This window comes from Triticum aestivum, chromosome 1B, assembly GCF_018294505.1.
Source record: "Triticum aestivum cultivar Chinese Spring chromosome 1B, IWGSC CS RefSeq v2.1, whole genome shotgun sequence".
Taxonomy (NCBI): domain Eukaryota; kingdom Viridiplantae; phylum Streptophyta; class Magnoliopsida; order Poales; family Poaceae; genus Triticum; species Triticum aestivum.
The window spans coordinates 3,853,659-3,863,592 of record NC_057795.1 but is presented as its reverse complement, the minus strand read 5'-3'; positions in this window follow the sequence as shown (position 1 = coordinate 3,863,592).

Sequence of the window (9,934 nt, the reverse complement as noted above, 5' to 3'; positions counted from 1 at the left end):
TCAGGAGAGGAGGGAGGAGGAGGTCGCCGGAGAGGAGGAGGAGGACCATGAGCAGGAGAGGAAGGAGGAGCACCGTGAGGAGGAGAGGAGGGAGGGAGGAGGTCGCTGGAGGAGGAGCACTGTGAGGAGGAGAGGAGGGAGGAGGAGGAGGACCGTGAGCAGGAGAGGAAGGAGGAGCACCATGAGGAGGAGAGGAGGGAGGAGGAGGTCGCCGAAGGAGGACCACCGTGAGAAGGAGAGGAGGGAGGAGGAGGTTGCCGAAGGAGGAGCACTGTGAGGAGGAGGTCACCGTAGGAGGAGCACCGTGAGGAGGAGGAGGTCACCGGAGAGGAGGAGATGGAGTGGAGGAGAGGAGGAGATGGAGTGGAGGAGAGGAGGAGAAGAATGAAGGGGTAAGTGGTTGGCCGGCCCTTTTAAACTTCTGTCTCAACTTAGCAGTGGCGCACCATGCACTGGTGCGCCATTGCTATTTTTTGAATTGTGAAGGCGGAAAAATAATAGTGACGCATTATTCATAAGGTGCGCCATTGCTAACTTGTTTTTTATTTTTGTATTCTCTTTTGAATTTTGAAGGCGGGAAAATAGCAGTGGTGCACCATGCACTAGTGCGCCATTGCTAATTTATTTATTTATTGCTTTTTTTTGAATTTTTTTGCCTCCAGATCTTAAAAGCATCGTAACTTTTTGTCTGTTAGGTTTTTGAGGATTCTAGAAAATCGATAACGGGCAAAGGCTGGTGAATTCGGATGTAACTTTTCGAGTAGATGATTTTTCATATAAAAAACTTTTTCATTGGAGGTCGCATGCAATGGTGCACCAGGAAGGGTGCGCCATTACTAACCTCACACACACGCAGGCACACCCCCACCAGACATAGCAATGGCGCAACACACCTAGGTGCGCCACTACTATGTAGCATAGCAGTGGCGCACCTAGGTGTGGTGCGCCATTGCTATGTCTGGTAGGGGGGATGGACCCAAAAAAATAGCAATGGCACACTGCTCATGTGGTGTGCCATTAGTAGAAACATAGCAATGGCGCACCTGATTCTGGTGCGCCACTGCTACATACCATCATGGTGCGCCACTAGTATAGATATTGGGGATAAGCCTTTTTCTAGTAATTAACAGACAATTTCCTTGCCGTGTGCGGCGACCCCCTCACCGTTTACACCCCCGATCATATTTTCGTAGTGCTTAGGCGAAGCCCTGTGAAATCACTTCACCATCACCGTCACCATGCCGTCGTGCTGACGAAACTCATCTACTACCTCGCCGTCTTGCTGGATCAAGAAGGCGGAGGACGTCATCGAGCTAAACGTGTGCAGACACGGAGGTGTCGTACGTTTGACACTTGATCGGTTGGAGCGCGAAGAAGTTCGACTACATCAACCGCGTTGTTAAACGCTTCTGCTTACAGTTTACGAGTGTACGTAGACACATTCTCCCTCTCTCATTGCTATGCATCTCCATGAATAGATCATTGCGTGTGCTTAAAAAAAATTGTGTTTTCCATGCAACGTTTTCAGCAATACGTCGGAGACGTGTCATTGTTGTACCTCACAAATACTCCGAGGAGTACTGGCGGGCCTTATCCCAGCCGCTACGTCCTTACCTTTGACTGTACGGACGAAATCTGCATTTGAATGGCAAGACGAGAATGACAACCAGTAGTTAGAAACAAAATTAGTAGAATTTGAAACAGAATCCTTACCCTTATTAGAAATGAGATCATTTCTTAAATGCTAGGCTCTCCAAAATATGAGTAAAATTTGTTCTCGTACAGATGTTAACTAATCCAACATGATAAGAATTCAATCGGCCTCGAGAAATTGAAGATCTCTTTCCCTTGGAATATTTCACACTTCCCTCAATTCCATACGCAGAGCTTTCGCCTAAGAGCAAGCCACCAAAGCATGGAATGGCTTTCATCTTCTACTTCACAGATAGAACCCATACTCGAAGTAGTCTGATGGTGTGTAACTCTGTTCATCTGGAGCGCCAAACTATTAGACGGCGCACGACAAGCTAAAATTCTGCTCTTCTGAGGGTTCTTGGCCTTCCATACCATATTCCAATGCCTTCTGTCCCATTCACGCCACCACTTGATTGCCCGCAATCCTCCCTACACTCGTTAAGTTTTAGCGCCAAACTATACACTCTTTTTACGGAAAACAGACCATTCTTGTCAAGTGTCAAGAAATAAAATTGTTGTCCCCTCATGGTTGAATGCACACCTTTAGAATTTCTTCGGTGTCATGGAGGTAGAATAAGTGAGTGATCAAATTGACGTCCCATCTCATGGACCCACTCATGAATAACTCAGACACCCATTTGATCTTGGTTATATTATTTTTAGCTGAAATCCCTAGAATAAGTTAGGGCACATTCGGGACTGCTTCGCTTTCGAAAACTCAACTCCATGGCGTCCCGCTCTATAAAGAACTAGAATTCAGGGTACAACTTCTATTTTTCGTGAAACTCTTGAGGCGTGCTTCAGAAACTCATAGTCTGAGAAGTCCTCGTGGAAGTAGAAAAATTACCCACCACTGCCACTAATAAGTGGATACCCCTTCATTTTATTTCTCCACAGCACACAGCCCCAAATAAACCTTTTCCATCAAAAAAATGCATTGTTTAAGCTTGGGGCTAGTTGGAAGCCAAACATAAACTACTTTTATGGTGGAACTGCAACTTCTAGGTGGAACCACTTCAAAATAGATTTGTGAAGTGGAGCTGATTTTGGTGGAGTGGAGTAGACTCAAACAGGAACTTAGATTTCAATTCTTCTAGGAAGGAGAAGTAGGCATGGCTATGTTTCGCTTCAAGCAAGACCTACTAATTCCCACGCTGGTAGGAGGATGGGCGTTGATATGTATCGCTTCGACACGTATCGACCAATCGCCTACAACCTTGGTCGATCGCTAGCATGGGTGGGTCGGCCCATTACTGAGATATGACTGCTTGCTGATGTTCCTAGCTCACCCGCTTGCATTTACAAAGTAGGGTTTTTTCAACATTGGTTTCCTATAGAGGTTTTTCTAGATAGTCATATGAACAAACTGATCGACGCCCATTACTGATAGAGGTTTTTTTCAACATTTTTTTCAACGTTCATGGTCCATTTAGAAAGTAGGAATTTAGAAAATATTCATGAATTCCAATAACATGGAAATTTTCAAAATTGTGAACATATTTTAAACCATGTATGATTTTGAATTGACCAAACTTGAAAATGGAATATTTTTATCAACTTTTGATAAAACAACTAAATTACAATGTTTTTTGAAGTTCCCGAACATTTTTTTAATATATGAGCAAACTACAAAAACGAAACACTTCTGGAAATTCAGAAAAAAAAAAGAACAAACATTTTTTTGATATGTTTACTAAATTCCAAAAATAGTGAATTCAAAAATATTCCACAAATTTTCAAATTGTTCATGAAATTAAAAATATTCATGAATTCAAAAAAATCATTGATTTTTTCAAAAAAAATGTGATTTTAAACATAAACTAGAAAACATGATCAAAATTTTAAATTATGAAGAATTTTCGAAATTCCAAACTTTCTTGAAAACCAGAACATTTTTAAAAATTTCAAAAGTTTTTGAAATTCCCAAAAAAATTGAAAAAGCAAACAATTTGTGAAATTTTGAACAGTATTTGAATATTTTGTTTTTTATTTATGGATGTGAAAAATAAAGGAAATATAAATAAAATAGCAAATCAATAATAAATTAAAAATAAGAAACAAGAAACAAAAAGATCTACTAAAAGGAAATATGGACCAATAACCTTTTTGAAGGTTCCCAACACCGGCCAGGAACCATATAGAATGTTGCCAATATCGCTCAGCACCTTTCCAATCGGTTTGATGGTCACATCGCTGCGGTTACTAATGGGTCGGCCAATCATCCACTACTTGTGGGTGATCAAAGCATAACACTCACAAAAGGCGATATACATAATGATTGTGCCTGAGGATAGCCTCCGAACACGCCCCCAACCCCCACCCCAAGCATGCTTTGGGTCAACCCACACGCGGGGCGCCCATTCTTTCCTTCTATTTTTTCATTGTTTTTTATTTCTCCTCGCGATCGATGTTCATGAATTTGAAAAATATTCTCAAAATTCAAACAGTGCTCTGAATTTCCCAAATATCCACATTTAAAAAAAATCTGCCTAAAATAGTTGCAAACAAAGGCCACATGAGATGAGGCAGGTTGGCAGCTGCGTGGAAGAAGGTATCAGAAACCCTAGTGCTGGTTTTCCTTGCATGCGTAGGAGCAAAGAGGTACGCACGCCTCAGGACAATTGTTTTATAGTATACATGTTTACGCGGATTTGAAAATAGCAAACAGAACACACATTGTTTGCTATAAGAGTTTCATGAATTTGTCCTTTTTGCGCAGCTCGCATAGTTAGGTATTTCTTAATGAAATTTCACACACACAGAGAATACGTATACTTACATGTGGAAAAAATCAGAATTTTATACATATTTTAAACCTTGTATGATTTTGAATTAACCAAACTTAAAAATGGGGTATTTTATCACAAAAAATTATCTACGAATGTAAAAAATAAACTAAAATTAAAATTAAAATTAAAATAGGGAATTAAAAAGGAAATGAAAATAAGAAACAAAGACCGAAGAAAATCTACTAAAAGAAAATATCAACCATGAACCTTCTAGAAGGTTCCCAAAGCCGGTCAGGAACCATATAGAATGTTGCCAATTCCGGTCAGCACCTCTCCCAGCGGTTCGACGGTCACGTCACTGCGGTAACTAATGGGTCGGCCAATCTTCCACTGCTTGCTGGTGATTCAAAGCTTAACACTCACAAAAGCGATACATAACGATTGTGCTGAAGGATAGCCTCCCAACACGCCCCCAACCCCCACGCCATGCGTGCTTTGGATCAACCCACACGCGGGGTGCCCATTCTTTCCTTCTGTTTTCTCATTGTTCTTTATTTCTTTCTTTCTTTCTATGTTTTTCATTTCTATTTTTGTTTCTTTTCTTCCTTCAAAAATATTTGGGTTTTCTAAAGAGAAATGTATGTTTTTGGTCCCTTAATTTTCCAAGGTATAGAGTTGGTCCCTCAAGATGTTTTAATAGACATTTGGTCCCGTAAGTCTCAAAACTAGATGACTTTGGCCCAAAACCATATTTAGAGCATGTTGACCGCGTTTGAGCTGGTTTGACAATGTTGACAAGGTTTTGACTAATGAAATAGTAAATTCAAAGAAAATAGAAAACAAATTCAAGAAAATTAGAAATTTTGTGGCAACCAAGATGCTTGGTTGCGCTAGCTGCGTGTAAATTTTTGTGGTTAAATACCATGTGAGGAGCTCTAGCAAAAAACCAAATTCAGCTTTTTTTGTTAGCCAAAATTTGATTTTTGTCGTGAGGTCCACGAATGTTGAAACACAAATTTTCACGCACCTATTGCACTCAAGCATCTTGGTTGCCACAAAATTTTAGATTTTTCTAATCTTTTTGCATTTTTTGGAATTTAGTGTTCATCGGCCAAATTCGGTCAACCTGGTCAAAATCATGTTTTGGATGAAACTTATTTGGTTTTGAGACTTAAAGGACCAAGTGTCTACAAAATTCTTGAGGGGCCAAGGTTATAATTTTGGGGAACTTCAGGAACCAAAAACATATTTTTCTCTTTTAAAAATCAAAATCTTGAATTTTAAAAAAAGGAATTTCACAAAAGTTGAAGAATTTTAAAAAATGTTCCCGGATTTCAAGAGATGTTCATGAATTTGATAAATATTCTCGAAATTCAAAAAGTGTTCTGAATTTCCTAATATCCACAATTTTTTTTAAAAAAAATCTGCCTAAAATAGTTGCAAACAAAGGACACATGAGTGAGGCAGGCCGGCAGCTGCGTGGCAGACGGTATCATAAACCCTAGCGCTGGTTTTCCTTGCGTGCGTAGGAGCGAAGAGGTACGCACGCCTGAGGACAATTGTTTTATAGTATAATGTTTACGCGGATTTGAAAATAGCAAAAAGAACACACATTGTTTGCTATAAGAGTTTCATGAATTTGTCCTTTTTGCGCAGCTCACATGGTTATGTATTTCTTAATGAAATTTCACACACACACAAACAATACGTATACTCACATGTGGAAAAAAAATCAGAATTTTGAACATATTTAAACCGTGTATGATTTTGAATTAACCAAACTTGAAAATGGGATACTTAATTAAAAAAGTTATGTACAAATGTCAAAAATAAAGGAAAAAAATAAAAAGAAAAATAGGAAATTAAAAGGGAAATTAAAAGAAGAAACAAAGACCAAAGAAAATCTACTAAAATGAAATATGGACCATGAACCTTCTAGAAGGTTTCCAAAGCCGGTCAGGAACCATATAGAATGTTGCCAATTCCGGTCAGCACCTCTCCCAGCGGTTCGGCGGTCACGTCGCTGCGGTAACTAATGGGTTGGCCAATCTTCCACTGCTTGCGGGTGATTCAAAGCTTAACACTCACAAAAGCGATACATAACGATTGTGTTGAAGGATAGCCTCCGAACACGCCCCAAACCCCCCACCCCATGCGTGCTTTTGGTCAACCCACACGCGGGGTGCCCATTCTTTCCTTCTGTTTTTTCATTGTTTTTTATTTATTTCTTTCTATGTTTTTCATTTCTGTTTTTTTTTTCTGTTCCTTTAGAAATATTCTGGGTTTTCTAAAGAGAAAATTAAGTTTTTGGTCCCTTAATTTTCCAAATGTATAGACTTGGTCCCTCAAGATTTTTTATAATAGACATTTGGTCCCTTAGGTATCAAATTTCGATGACTTTGGCCCAAACCAGATTTTGAGCACGTTGGCCGTGTTTGAGCTGGTTTGACAATGTTTTCAAGGTTTGACTAATGAATAGTAAATTCAAAGAAATTAGCAAACAAAATCGAGAAAAATTTGAAATTTTGTGGCAACGAAGATGCTTGGTTGCGCTAGCTGCGTATAAATTTTTGTGGTTAAATACCATGTGAGGAGCGCTAGCAAAAAACCAAATTTAGGTTTCTTTTTTGTTAGGAAATTTTTTTTGTCGTGAGATCCACGAATGTCGAAACACCACAAAAAAATTTAGGCACCTAGAGCACCCAGCATCTTGGTTGCCACAAAATTTAAGTTTTTTTTCTAATCTTTTTGCATTTTTTGGAATTTATTTTTTAAAGGCCAAATTCGGTCAACTTGGTTAAAATCATGTTTGGATGAAACTTATTCGGTTTGAAGACTTAAAGGACAAAGTGTCTTCTGAAAAATATTGAGGGGCCAAGGTTATAATTTTGGGGAACTTCAGGAACCAAAAACATATTTTTTCTCTTTAATAAAAAATCAAAAACATGATTTTTTTAAAAGGAATTTCATAAAAGTTGAAGAATTTTAAAAAATGTTCCTAATTTTCAAGAGATGTTCATAAATTTGTAAAATATTCTCGGAATTCAAACAGTGTTCTGAATTTCCTAAATATCCACAATTTTTTAAAAAAAATTGCCTAAAATAATTGCAAACAAAGGCCACATGAGATGAGGCAGGTTGGCAGCTGCGTGGAAGAAGGTATCAGAAACCCTAGTGCTGGTTTTCATTGCATGCGTAGGAGCGAAGAGGTACGCACGCTTGAGGACAATTGTTTTATAGTATACATGTTTACGCGGATTTGAAAATAGCAAACAGAACACACATTGTTTGCTATAAGAGTTTCATGGATTTGTCCTTTTTGTGCAACTCACATGGTTAGGTAGTTCTTAATAAAATTTTACACACACAAAGAATACGTATACTCACTGTTCAAAAAAGCTTCCGATTCAGCCATTAATTTTCCGATTTATCGCTAATCGTGGGCTGACCGATAAGATTATGCCTTATCTTCACCATTTATCTTTTGGACCGATTTATCGCTCTGACAAGTGATTTATCGGGAATCCACCGATAAATCAGACCTATTCATAGCATTATATTTGCAAAACTTATGTTTATTTATGTTTTGTGGACCATGTTACACAATATTTATTGTTGTCCTATTTTGTTTGTCATTATACAAGGAATCAAAGGCTAGGAATCAAGGTAACACTTCTGTCCAATATTGTTTGGGTGTTGAATATAGCGTATTTTAGTGTTGGGAACCTGAGATTTGCCCAAAAAAAATCCGATTAATAGTCGACCGATAAAAATCGATTAATCAGCCGATTTCCGAATCCCTGGCTGACTGAGACGATAACGATAAGAGATATCTTCAACATTGTGTATACTTACATGTGGAAAAAAATCAGAAGTTTGAACATATTTTAAACCGTGTATGATTTTGAATTAACCAGACTTGAAAATGGGATATTTATCAAAAAAATATTTACGTATGTCAAAAATAAAGGAAAATAAAAATAAAAATAGGAAATAAAAAGAAGAAACAAAAAACAAAGGAAATATACTAAAAGGAAATATGGACCGTGAACCTTCTAGAAGGTTCCCAAAGCCTAGAATGTTGCTAATTCCGGTTAGCACCTCTCCTAGCGGTTCGATGATCAAGTTGCTACGGTAACTAATGGGTCGGCCAATCTTCCACTGCTTGTGGGTGATTCAAAGCTTAACACTCACAAAAGGCGATACATAACGATTGTGCCGGAGGATAGCCTGCGAACATGCCCCCAACCCCACCCCAAGCGTGCTTTGGGTCAACCCACACGCGGGGCGCCCATACTTTCCTTCGGCTTTTTCATTTTTTTTCTATTTCTCTCTATGTTTTTCATTTATGTTTTTCTTCTGTGTCTTCTTTAAAAAATATTTGGTGTTTTTAAAAGAGAAAAGTATGTTTTTGGTCCCTTAGTTTTTCAAAAGTATAGACTTGGTCCCTCAAGATTTTTTGGTAGACATTTGGTCCCTTAAATCTCAAAACCGGATGACTTTGGCCCAAAACCAGATTTTGAGCACGTTGACCATGTTTGACCAGGTTTGAAATGTTGACCAGGTTTGACGATGAACAGTAAATTCAAAGGAATTAGGAAACAAATTCAAGAAAAACTGAAATTTTGTGGCAACCAAGATACTTGGGTGCGCTAGCTGCGTGTAAATTTTTGTGGTTAACTACCATATGAGGAGCTCTAGCAAAAAAAACAATTGTTGGCTTTTTATGTGAGCCAAAATTTAGTTTTTTTGTCACGAGCTCCGTGAAATGTCGAATCACCACACAAATTTCCATGCACCTAGAACACCCAAGCATCTTGGTTGCCACAATTTTTTGTTTTTTCTAAATTTTATTGCTATTTTTCGGAATTTACTTTTCATCGGCCAAATTCGGTCAACATGGTCAAAATCTTGTTTTGGAAGAAACTTATCCAATTTTGAGACTTAAAGGACCAAGTGTCTACTCAAAAATCCTGAGGGACCAAGGTTATAATTTTGGGGAACTTCAGGAACCAAAAACATACTTTTCTCCTTTAAAAAAATTCAAAATCATGAATTTGAAAAAAAGAATCACCAAAGTTCGAGAATTTGAAAAAATGTTCCCGGATTTCAAGAGATGTTCATGAATTTGAAAAATATTCTTAGATTTCAAACAGTGTTTTGTATTTTCCAAATATCCACAAATTTGAAAAAAAAATATGTCTAAAATAGTTGCAAACAAAGGCCACATGAGATGAGACAGGCCGACAGCTGCGTGGCAGAAGGCATCAGAAACCTAGCGCTAGTTGTCCTTGCATGCGTAGAAGCGAAGAGGTATGCATGCCCGAGGACAATTGTTTTATAGTGTTCATGTTTAAAGAGCAAATACGTGAATTTAAAAATAGCAAACAGAACACACATTGTTTGCTATGAGAGTTTCATGAATTTGTCCTTTTTGCGCAGCTCACATGGTAACTAATTTCTTCATGACATTTCACACACAGAGAGCACACGTATACTTACATGTGAAA